The following is a 12,424-nucleotide window of genomic DNA, read 5'->3' as shown; positions in this document are numbered from 1 at the left end:
CAGCTTTCTTTCCAGAGTTGACAAAGGCGGGATGCGCTTCCGGCATTCTGGAAATATTACACAATAAGCCTTACAAATTTGGATTAAGTTATACCTGAGAATAAACCAAGAATATTATGATATTCTTTTACAACAAGAACCCAGAAAATATTCAAAACAAATGTAGTTATTTCGAAATTCAAATTATTGTTAAAAAACGTTTGTGTGGTTACTATAACTTAAATGAATTTCTTAATGATATCACAGATTGGGAATGGAGCGACCACCCTTAGACATTAGGTACATAATAAGATTATGGTACGATATTACTTTGTAACTATATTTTTATGCAAAAAAAAAGCAACCCGCTGAGTTTCGAATGGTTGGTAGTTTCTGACTTTCAATAAATGATATCATATTCTATTTTGAATAAAAATATTTGAATTTGTATTTTAATACCGCGTCATTGTCAATGTAATTGAACTAACTGTAAAAACAGTATTTCTACATAAATGTTACATATTTCCCTAAGGCGTGACTGACATTGAAGAAAATAAATAAAAAATTCCAAGAACACGCGCTCATTTTCCCGCGCAACTGTCCGCCATTTTTCTATCGAACTGACCGTGAGTGATGTTATCAATGTGTACATAATAATTAATACCCGCTTACATTATCTGGTTCTGACGTCGATGACGTCACATCGTCGCTATGTTACGGTGTCCAAAACAAGCATCACTAGAATATTATTATAAACTAGCTGACCCGGCAGACTTCGTACTGCCTCAATCGATAAATAAAATACCTAAACTTTTGTATAGAATAAACTTAAAACAAACAAAAGGAATCCTTTTTTATTAAAACAAATAAAAGGAATGCTCGGTATTATTTAAATTTTATTATTATTTTCGATTACTTACACATGATGTTGTTTACTTACAAAACAGAGTTTTCCTGAAATACTGACTATTTATAAGGTTTCAATTTGATATTGATAGACACACACAGTTATGATACAGTCTGTTAATCAATTCAAAGCTTTCTGATAAACATTTTGTTTGTTGGTGCGGTTAGGTTCAGAAATTTTATTTTTGGACAAAACTTAAGATTTATCAATCTACATAAAAATAATCTGATATATAGTTAACAACTGTAGTTAATCTACCTACTACAGTTACCTAAAATTAAATTAATTTTTACCTCCTGAGAAAGTTAGAAAGAATTAAAAATTCTAATTAGTTTTTCATTTTAAACTATTATTTAAATTTGATTTCTGAACGACGGGGGACACATCAAAGAAAAATCAAAATCGTTGTTTTTATTTAATTCCGAGCATTTTCATATTTATTCACGTTTTAAACCTTCTCTGGACTTCAACAAATAATTCAAGACAAAAATTAGTCAAATCAGTCTAGCCGTTCCCGAGTTTTAGCGAGACTAACGGAGAGCAATACATTTTTTTATATAGACTCGCTGACCAGACAGACGTTGTTCTGTATATAATAAAGAAAATATTTTTTTTTATGAATTTGTCAGTAATATTTCATAACATCAATAATTGCTTCGTAAAAATGCACCCTGTTGTTGCAATGAAATTGTTTCACAGCATAACTGTCAAACCGTTGCGTCAATAAATTCGACGGGTTACGCATCAAAGGAAAAACAAATTTGTTAAATTAATTTGATTTCGAGCATTTTCATATTTATTCACCTTTTAAACCTTCTCTGGACTTCCACAAATAATTCAAAGACCAAAATTAGCCAAATCAGTCCAGCCGTTCTCGAGTTTTAGCGAGACTAACGAACAGCAATTCATTTTTATTTAAATAGATAAATAAATAACGATTTATTTTGTAGTTATAATAGATTGCTGTAAAGGTGTTGTGTTCACAACACAATTTCTGATTATTATTATTATATGATGAAAAATGAATGAACCCAGATTCCTTGGGTTATGTAAAAAAAAGTATTTATGCAGTCGTACTACTATTATAGCGACACAGAACAACAGAAATTACATAACTATTAACAATAAGAGTCAAAACGTAAAATAAACACTTCAAAAACAAAGCAGTGATAGTACGAAAATATCACGGCATGTACCTAACGGCAATGAAAATGGAAACCTCAACAGGACGAGCGCGGGGGGGGGGGGGGGGAATGAAAGGAGAAAAGGGAAGGGGCTTCACTTTCCAGCGAGGTCCGGCCTACCTCACTCCCCGTGTAGGTATCGACAACGTAAGTACGTGCGGCGGCCTCTACAGAGTAGGCCAGTCAGTAGGGACTCACGAGCGAGCAGTGATGCACGCGCGAGCTCTGTTGTTACCTATTTACCGGTCCAACCGATCTGTTAAAAATCGGTAAACATAAAAAAATAGAGCATGTTCAGGGTCATGTGTTAATTTCCTAAAGTTTCCTAAAGACCCTGAAACAAACTAATTGAAAGTGATTAGTACTGTAATGAAATTATTCATGATAGCTAGCTTTTAAATTTACGATTACATACCTATTTCTATTGTAAAGAAACTAAGCAAATTTTAAAAGATGACCTTATACTAGGTAGGAACAGTTTTGGCTAAAGAAGACAACCCTAATGTCGTCAGAATAGGTAAGAGCCACGCGTAGAAAGAGAGGCAATTTCTAGGTAAATAAAAATGTATGTTAGTAGCGCTGTGTGATCTGAATTACACCTTATTGTACGACCGCAAGAGTCCCTATTTCTTTAATTGATATTGCAGAGAAACTTCTGTACTTGTAGGTACTATTATATATTGTTTTGCGAGGTCCACAGACCTTGGTATAGAACTTTGAACAGTCTCAGCCTCCTCATATACCGTGGTTTTTTAATGTAAAGATTAAAAGGAGGTTGATTGTTATTGCTCACAGACTGAGATCCGGACACATGCCTTTGAATAAGTTTAAATTTTTCATGAAAATTACGGAGTCACCTCTATGTGATTTATGTGGAAGAATTGTGGATGTTGAACACTTATTAAATTAATGTGTCCGATTTCAGTCTAATAGAGATGAAATTGTAGGACTTATGGGTTTGAACAGATTTGATACGGGCATGTTTGTAAATATACTTGCCCGTCTTGTATATAAGTCTGTTTGAATCCATACGTCTTATTTGTTGAAGACTGTATAGGTAACTTACTTTTCCTTTTATCAACTTTTTTTTAGTTTGTTAAGTTCACATTTTTGTTTTTCTTTTGTTTTAGTGTTAATGTACTTAGATTATAATTGAGCTGACATGTACATACATATAAAAGCTCCTAAATAATTAAAGAAAAATAATAATAATCTAGCCGTGTAGTAAATAAAAAATTTCAAGAACGTAAGTTGATTTTCCCGCGCATTTGTCCGCCATTTTTTTTATCGAACCGCACCGTGAGTAATGTTATCAATGTGCACATAATTACTGATCGCTATCTGACTATTACAATAAAGGACTTTTATGTACATTACTATAATAAAACCTTAACGAGAATTGCCTACTCAAGCGAATTATAATTTCTTAGTTGTAAAATGTTAAAGTGTAGACAACCTGAGACCATAATTTATTTGTCAAAATATGCGTAAGCTAGTGATGTAATATTAAATATGCTAACTAACGGCTGTTCCCAATATTCAGTTCACTTACTTGAGATAAAAATCGTAACTATAGTTGACTTTTCTGTCTCAATAAACTTATCGACGGTAATTCACCTTATCCGTACACCCTCTCTGTCAATAAGACGACGGGCCGTTTAAGGGCCGTTCCCAATATTCAGTATATATCCAGCTGTGGCCTACTTGACATAAAAATTCGTAACTATCGTTGACTTTTCTGTCCCAATAAACTTATCGACGGTAACTCACCTTATCCGTACACGCTGTCTGTCAGTCAAAATAAGTCATTCTTATCGCCTTATATTGGGACCCGTGAATTGCAATTTCCATACAAACTTCTATCGCTGGTAAGCTACGCGTCGTCCCATTGACAGACACATAATAAGGTGAGTTACCGTCGATAAGTTCATTGGGACAGAAAAGTCAACGATAGTCACGATTTTTATCTCAAGTAAGAGATAGACAGAATATTGGGAACGGCCGTTTGACACCGCCTCTATAAAAAAAATGCGATATCTTCATTTGATATAAACTTACAACGAATATTTTGAAAAGCGCTATGTCCTCATTCATATTATGTGTACGCAAACGAAGTCGCGTGAATCAGTTAGTATTTACTTAATAAAAAGTATCAAAAATCTGTTAGTCTTTGTAACAAAACAGTGGGAGGCTCTTTTGCTCGGGATGCCAGCTAGATTATGGGTACCACATCGGCGCCTATTTCTGCCGTGAAGCAGTAATGGGTAAACATTGCTGTGTTTTGGTCTGAAGGGCGCCGTAGCTAGTGAAATTACTGGGAAAAAGAGATAGCATCTTATGTCTCAAGGTGACGAGCACAGTTGTAGTGCCGCCGCTCAGAATTTTAGTATCTCTACCATCCACCATATATGCATATAACTTATATTTAGTTGAAATATTATTGTTTCTAATCTGATTATTATTTATTTTATCTTAAATAGTTTTTTTTTTATTAAATTTGTGCTGAATAATAAATATTAAATATACAAAAGTGCAATAAATACGCACGATATATGAATCATTTCTAGGTAAAAAAATAGGTTCTAAATAAGTAATCACCAATATATTATATACAAAAATCTTCTCCGAAACACGCTGCCTCTAATGGTACAAGAATTATTCTGATCGGTTCAGTAGTTTTCGCAGTATAACCGAAGGAAAAAACCGGCCATACATTTATTAGTACAATATAGATTCTTGTGATAGACTCTGACGTCACAGAAACCCCGCGCAAAATGGCGCGTTTGAATAGCCGAAGTATATTGCCGGGAAAGATTTTTTTTAAATGAATAAGAATGTTTTATCTATAATTTGATGTTTTTGATAATTTTTAATATGAAATCTGTGTTACAAATGTCTTTGTAACAAAAAACAGTTAATTTACATTGTTAGTAGAACACAGTGAAGTACCTACTTTGAGTATGTGGGTATTAGATTATTCTCAAGTACTATTCCAATAACTATTTACAATTAATATACATAGTACTTTGTTTGATGCATTTTCTAGATCACATTATCAGTGGTCTGCGATCTGGAAAGGTTACGAAACGTCGGTTTAACTAAAATAATACTAAAAAGCGGCCAAATGCCAGTCGGACGCGCCCATGAAGGGTGCCGTAACAGCAAGTAACTAAACTACTGTTGATTTTAAACCAAATTCCAAACAGCAATAGATTTATAATGATAGTTTGAAAGTTCCTATCACTACTTCGTATAAAACAAAGTCTCTTTCTCTCTCCCTATATTATAATTTATGAAATGCTCACATGGTTCACGCTTAAATGGTTTGCACACGTGGAGCGAATGAGTGAAGAAAGAATGACGCATCAAATATATAAGGCAAGTGTATGTGGGCAAGTCGGTCGCGGGAAACCTCGTAGAACATTCGTCGATCAAATTGGGGACGTTTTGAGAAAAGGAGAGGTCCGAAGCACCCGCAACCGGCGAGCATGTATGAAAAGAGTAATGAATGTAGAGGAAGCGCGTGAGGTTTGTAAGGATAGAAGCAAATGGCATTCTATTGTCTCTGCCTACCCCGACGGGAATAAGGCGTGAGTATGTGTGTGTGTGTGTGTGTGTGTGAAATGCTCACATAATGCCTCTATTTATTTACGGTATGTGTGGATTGATGCATCTACTATACTCAATAACTCTTGTGTTTATAAGTATTAATTTACTTTTTTTTTCTATTTTCGACTTACTCCTGTAAGCCTTTCAGTTTTTGACATTTGAGTTTTTTTGTTGCGTCACTTTGCATATATTGTAATTGAAATGATTTGTAAAACAATTAAAATGTAAATCTTGACTTAAAAGAGTGGCAGTGACTTTCTTGCTACTTCTTCTCATTAGCTCAACCCTTTACGAAGTAGCGGTAAATTCAATAAGAAACAATAATTTTAATTTTTTTTTGACATTAATAAGTGTCATTTCCGTGACCTACATAAATAAAGTGTTTTTGAATTTGAATTATATCCCTATGTATACTTAAATCTTTAAAACTAAGCAACGGATTTTGATGCGGTTTTTTTTAATAGATAGAGTGATTGAAGAGGAAGGTTTATATATATAATAACATCCATTAAATAGTGGAGAAATACTGTTATTTTTGAGGTTTCTGATGTTGTAAATAATTACATTTTTACGTTTACATTGCAAACGCACGTCAAACCCTACGAGATTTATCAAAATAATGTACGTAAGTATTGTACACATTGAAAAGGTCTACAGAAAACTCCTCTATGGTATATGTCTATCTATGGATATCCCATATATTATAATAACATTTTTTTGTCATTTACTTTCTAATTATTATTATTCATCTAATTAAATACATTGTTGATTTAATATAGATCTATATGGCCCTTTACAGCATATGATTTAAATTTTAAAAAATTTAAAAAAACTTTCGAAGATATTACAGATTTAAAAATTGCGGGAAGTAGCGTTTGCTTGAGGCAGTACGAAGTCTGCCGGGTCAGCTAGTATATATATCTATCTATATATATAAAAATGAATTGCTGTTCGTTAGTCTCGCTAAAACTCGAGAACGACTGGACCGATTTTGCTAATTTTGGTCTTGAATTGTTTGTGGAAGCCCAGATATGGTTTAAAAGGTGAATAAATAAAAAAATGCTGGGGATTAAATAGAAACAACAATTTTGGATTTCATTGTGTACCCCGTCGTTCAGAAATCAAATTGAAAGAATAGTTTACTATGAATAACTTATTAGAATTTTTATTTATTTGTATTTTTTTCTATGTATATTATAGACTAAAAGCCTATCAATAGGTAGCACATACAAATTTATTAATATTAGGTATAAGATTTCCATAAGAGGTGTATTAAATTAAATCTCTGTTAATTTATTTTATACTTTTGGGGTTTTTGAAGTCGGTTTCTCTGAACGCAGTTTTTTTTATTTTTATTACGTACAGAACAACGTCTGTCGGGTTAGCTAATAACAAATAAATATAACTCCAGAAGCGAGAGGCGGGAATAGTTAATGGTTCCAAAGATAAAAAATTACTACGGCAAAAGATTTTTTTTTAAATTAGGTTCACTAAACGGGATACACTCTTAATGTTGTATAAAACAAAAAAATATGTTAACATGTAGGGGCGAGTGCCTTCTTCTGGAAGTGAACACAGAATGCTTTTAAATGTGTTCCAGATTTTATATAAAACTAAAAACATTAACACAATTCAACCCCACAGTCCCCAAGCCAGTAATCCGCTTTTTCTAGCAGAAGTCTTCTGAACCTAGGGACTGACTAATTGAATATGTCTACCTTCTGACAGACTTCATTATACAGAGAACAAATGCGATATAAACTAAAATGTTGACCATAATTTGTGCGTGTTGAGGGTACTCAAGGACTCAACGTTTTCCTATTAATAATACGGCTGCCTCAATCAATAATAGTGCCGTGGGACAGTCAAGGTAATTTTATATATTAAACGAACATGTGGTGCCATTCATATGCAACGAGATAGCGTGGCTGAGAAGTGTTCCCAAACTAAATAAAATAGCAGTTAAATTTAAAATGAAAAATTCGCTGTTGAATAACATTGAATAACTGTTGTTAAATTTTACACAACAATGCTATATGCTAATTTAAGGATAGCTTAGGTTAATCTTTTCTTTTGTCCAATAGTCATAATTCTAATAATGTTTAGTTTTAAGTCTTAATAGTTTAGTTTAAAGTAATTAGTAGTTAAGTATGTACATATAATTAAATGTTTTTAAGAGCATTAACTTGCCAACAAACTGTTACGGCCTTACAAATAATAATAATAATAATATTGACACACTTTTTACACAAATTATCTTGACCCAAGTTAAGCATATATAGCCTGAGTTATGGGTTACAAGACAATGATATATTTAATACAATATACTTACTTAAACATACATAAATTCTTATAAACGTACATAAATAATTTTAAACATAAACAAATAAACGTGGTATAAAGTTATAACTGATGATAAACAAAGAATATGCAAAATGTTTACAATATCGTTGACAACACTGTCAATACATTTATAATTCTGAAGTTTTCCGAATGACAAGCTGCCTTGCAAATAAACGCGGGAAACGTTATACGTCCGAACAAACCATTCGTAAGCGAAATGTCTATTTGTAAACATTTTGCATTTTCTTGGTTTATAATTAGTTATAACTATATATCAATTTTATTTGAAAAGCCGTTAAAAATTATAAGATAATAAATCAATAAGTTAAAAGTGTTTTATTAAATTTAAAATAAATAAAGTTTCAAACATATCTGTTATAAAAGTTGTTAATAGTTATACAGTTAATAACTCTGTATTCGGTGTAAATGTTATGTTAGTAAGTGCTCCATAAGTGTTCCCTGAAGGTCGTATCAAGGTTAGGGTGATATTGATCTAAACTTACCACGCCTTACAAACCTAGTCGTGCATACTAGGGAACAAGACATATAATAGGCACGGACGAGTAAAAAAAGAAGGACTCCGCGCCGTGATATTAGCAAGTGAAGCACCTTTATGCTAGTGTGTGTGCAGTTACGGGGGATACTAGTTACACAATTTTTTCTCCCTTAAATAATCATATGTGGCCACAAATACTTATATAGTATCGTTTTTACATTTTTTCACAACGCATTCTCATAATGGCCGCCTATCGGCCTGTAGTAGTGTAAGTGTATGCGTGGCGCTATGTATCTACACGTTAATCGGCTTGTTTTGTTGCCTCACTGTTATGTAAGGTGACACGGAGTCCTTATTTTTTTACTAGTCCGTGATAATAGGGATGTTTTTATTCTTTCAGTAAAACTTACAGCTAGGTTATTAACAAGTAGGTACATAATTAAGTACTGAAGGCTTATTACTCGACTAATTATCGAGGTAAACAAAAATTTTCATAAAATGAAAACTACTGGGCCAAACTATGTAAAATTTTTATGGGACCAAATGGCATCTATTCTGCATCGAACTAAAAATTACGTAAATCGGATCATAAATCTCAGAGTAATCGGTGTACATACATAAAAAAAATACCCATCGAATTGATAACATTCTCCTTTTGAAGTCGGTTAAAAATACTAAATATTGGTATTAATTGCGAAATTTTCTTGTCTCTACTCATAATACCATACCATAGCCTTGTTAAAATACCAATTAGTTTTAATTAGGTACAATAATAATTACATTCATTGTTTATACATTTTCCTATATGTTTTAAATATGTATTCTTTTTATTTTCTATTTGTTGTACAAAGATGTTGACACTTAACTAAAACATGACACAATATCTGTATAAATAAACAATACTTTCAATTGATTTCTTTTGGCACAAGAATGCATTTGAAAATAACGAAAATAGTCGATATTGTTCTTGTATAAATAAAATTGTTTACTTACATGTTGTCCTCTGCGGATGACTCTCAGTCGTAAACTGAACGCGAATAAATGTTGTGAGGCATGACTCATTTTGTTTGTGTTGCGGGTAAACTTTGATAATAAGGCAGTCGCTAATTTGTCTAAATATAGATAATTGCCTTATCTCACGGCCAACGAGCAGTGGCATACAAAATTAATTGTGAATGAGTAAATAAATCATATTATGTATCTTAGATTATTGACTACCTAAGAACAAAAGCTTTTTTATTACGGCAACGTTATACTGTAGTGGGTATTGGCTTAACACTCAATGGCATCTTTCAAATTTTTGTAACTTATATTATACGCTTCGTGTTATTTTACATTGAAATTAATAAAACACAAAATACTTACTGATTGTATGTGATCTCAGTGTCTTTATTATTTCTTGTAGTTTTATTTTTACCAAGTTTTACTACGCAACCTGACATTCTTGTTTCAATAATTAGCAAGGTTTAACAGAACATGTGGCACGTCGACGTTACACATTGTTTGAGACTGGCACGAGTACGCCCAGCTGGGCGTAGTATTAGTTGCCGCACTTTGCGACTACGCCTGTGGTATCTAGTTGGAGCGCAGCGGCCAATCCTTGATCTATGCTAGTATATTATTATATAATCGTTGTTTAGAAAGATATCCTTAAGTTCGACATGTAAAAAGTAATACTCATAATGACTTTAATATTATTCATACATGTTAATTCGTGTATCTAGTTGTTAAGCCTAAATATTATATATTTAATATATTTTTTATGAAAATAAGGGAGGCGACGAGCAGCACGTTCAGCTGATGGTAATTGATACGCCCTACCCATTAGAATGCAGTCCCGCTCAGGATTCTTAAAACAAAAAATTCTGAGCGGCACTACAATTGCGCTTGTCACCTTGAGACATAAGATGTTAAGTCTCATTTGCCCAGTAATTTCACTGGCTACGGCGCCCTTTTGACCGAAACAATATATATATATATATATCCTATGCAAAGGTGCCTCCAACTGGTTTATTAATAAGAAAGTTCGTTTAAAACTGCACTGTGGAGGAAAGCTACAAAATCCTGATGGTGAGCATCATAGACTTATAATATACTAGGGTAAAGATGACCTGAAAGGACAGGCAAAGGGTTCAAGCCCATGCAGCCGTATTCATTACTTAATAATTAATTGTTAAAGCCATCTTTGCAAGATTTTTACAAAATTGATCTTACTAAAAACTTAGAATAGCACAAGAAATAAGTCATTTTACTTTTTTGGCCTAACGAGGCCAAAGAAGTATAACATCTTGCGTGCATACATAAGTGCATACACACACACTTTTTTCCAAGCGGCTGACTGTTTAAGCCTTGTCAATAATAATCAGTTGCAGTAACAATTTATTTGCTTTCATATTTCTATCTTGAAATACACTCCGATAGAGATGGTCTTCTCCTCGTATAGTATTTTTTCTCTAGCTAGTATACTTTAAATCTATAGTACGGATGATATTTCAGCTTATGGCGAGTGGTCCGATACTGGAATTCTGCAGATAATCAAGTCAAATAGCTCCGTGGATCGAATTATGAAATTTATATATTATTATTATATATTTATTATTATTATTATTACTTTGGTTAATTAATATTTTAAATTTTATTATTATTAAATTAAAATTATTTAATTTAATTATTATAAATTTTCATATAATGATATGTCGATTAGGGATTAATCAAAATGATAAAGGGATAAATAATAATCCTAAAAAAGTTCTAATTCAATTAAATGATAAGTTAAATAAATTAGTTGAAGGATCAAAAATAGAAAATAAATTATTTATCATTTTCAATTTTAGTATTTTTTTTTTATTTTATTCAAGACACATAATGACGTCTCTACACAATGCGATTAAACAGTTCACAAAGCACTGGATCCGACAATTCGAATTTAATAATACATTCTTTATTTCGACCTACAAAGGATCATAATGTGTTAGTAGCAATGTAACTTAAAATCTAGTGTTACTATAAGATATCTTAAAATATACACCTTCCTACTCGTAACCTAGGACAGCAACGATTTGTTACAATCGAACCTGTACGTAAATGCTGTCAGAATACCATTGGGGCTAGCCCGAACCCTGCGCAACAGGCATGTACACCGCTTATGCTGATACCGATGCGCTGTAGTGTTATGGCGATTGCGTAAAAAAATATTTATAACTAGCTGCTGCCCGCGTTGTCCGTCTTTTTTTTTCACACCTTGGGTTGTGCATTTTTATTAGGAACCCCTATTTTTTTTAATGTAATATAGCCTATGTCACTCAGTGAAGATGCAGCTTTCTAATGGTCAAAGAATTTTTTAAATCGGTCCAGTAGTTTTTGTGTGAAAACATTACAAGCATACTTACGAAAACTCAAATGTTTCCTATTTATAACATTGACACACTTCTACACAAATTATCTTATCCCAAACTAGGCATAGCCTGTACTATGGGCTTGGGACAACGATAGATTTATAATTTACTTTACAAATAAAACGATATAGTCACAATATTATTTACAAATACTAATAAACATCCATGATTCGGAAACAAACATTCATATTCGTCATATAAGTGTTTGCACATACCGGGATTCGAACCCGGGACCTCTGGCTCTGGTTCACTAACAGGATCACTAACCACTGGGCCATAGGATTCGTCAATTTAAAGGTGAAATTGCATTAAATATTGAAAGGCGCAAAGGACTCATCTAGCCGTATCAATTTATTTCCGAAATAACATTTGCACTGCAACAAACTTTTTGCAGGAAAAATATCATTGCCAAGATCGGTCGCGCTTCACGTCTTTTTTTATGTAGAATCTGGTTTTCGGTTCCGAAAATAGTTTTATATGTTAAAATCTAATTTAAATTACTCCAAAGCTT

This window comes from Leptidea sinapis, chromosome 2 (genome assembly GCF_905404315.1).
Source record: "Leptidea sinapis chromosome 2, ilLepSina1.1, whole genome shotgun sequence".
Classification (NCBI taxonomy): domain Eukaryota; kingdom Metazoa; phylum Arthropoda; class Insecta; order Lepidoptera; family Pieridae; genus Leptidea; species Leptidea sinapis.
Note: the sequence above shows the minus strand (reverse complement) of the source record.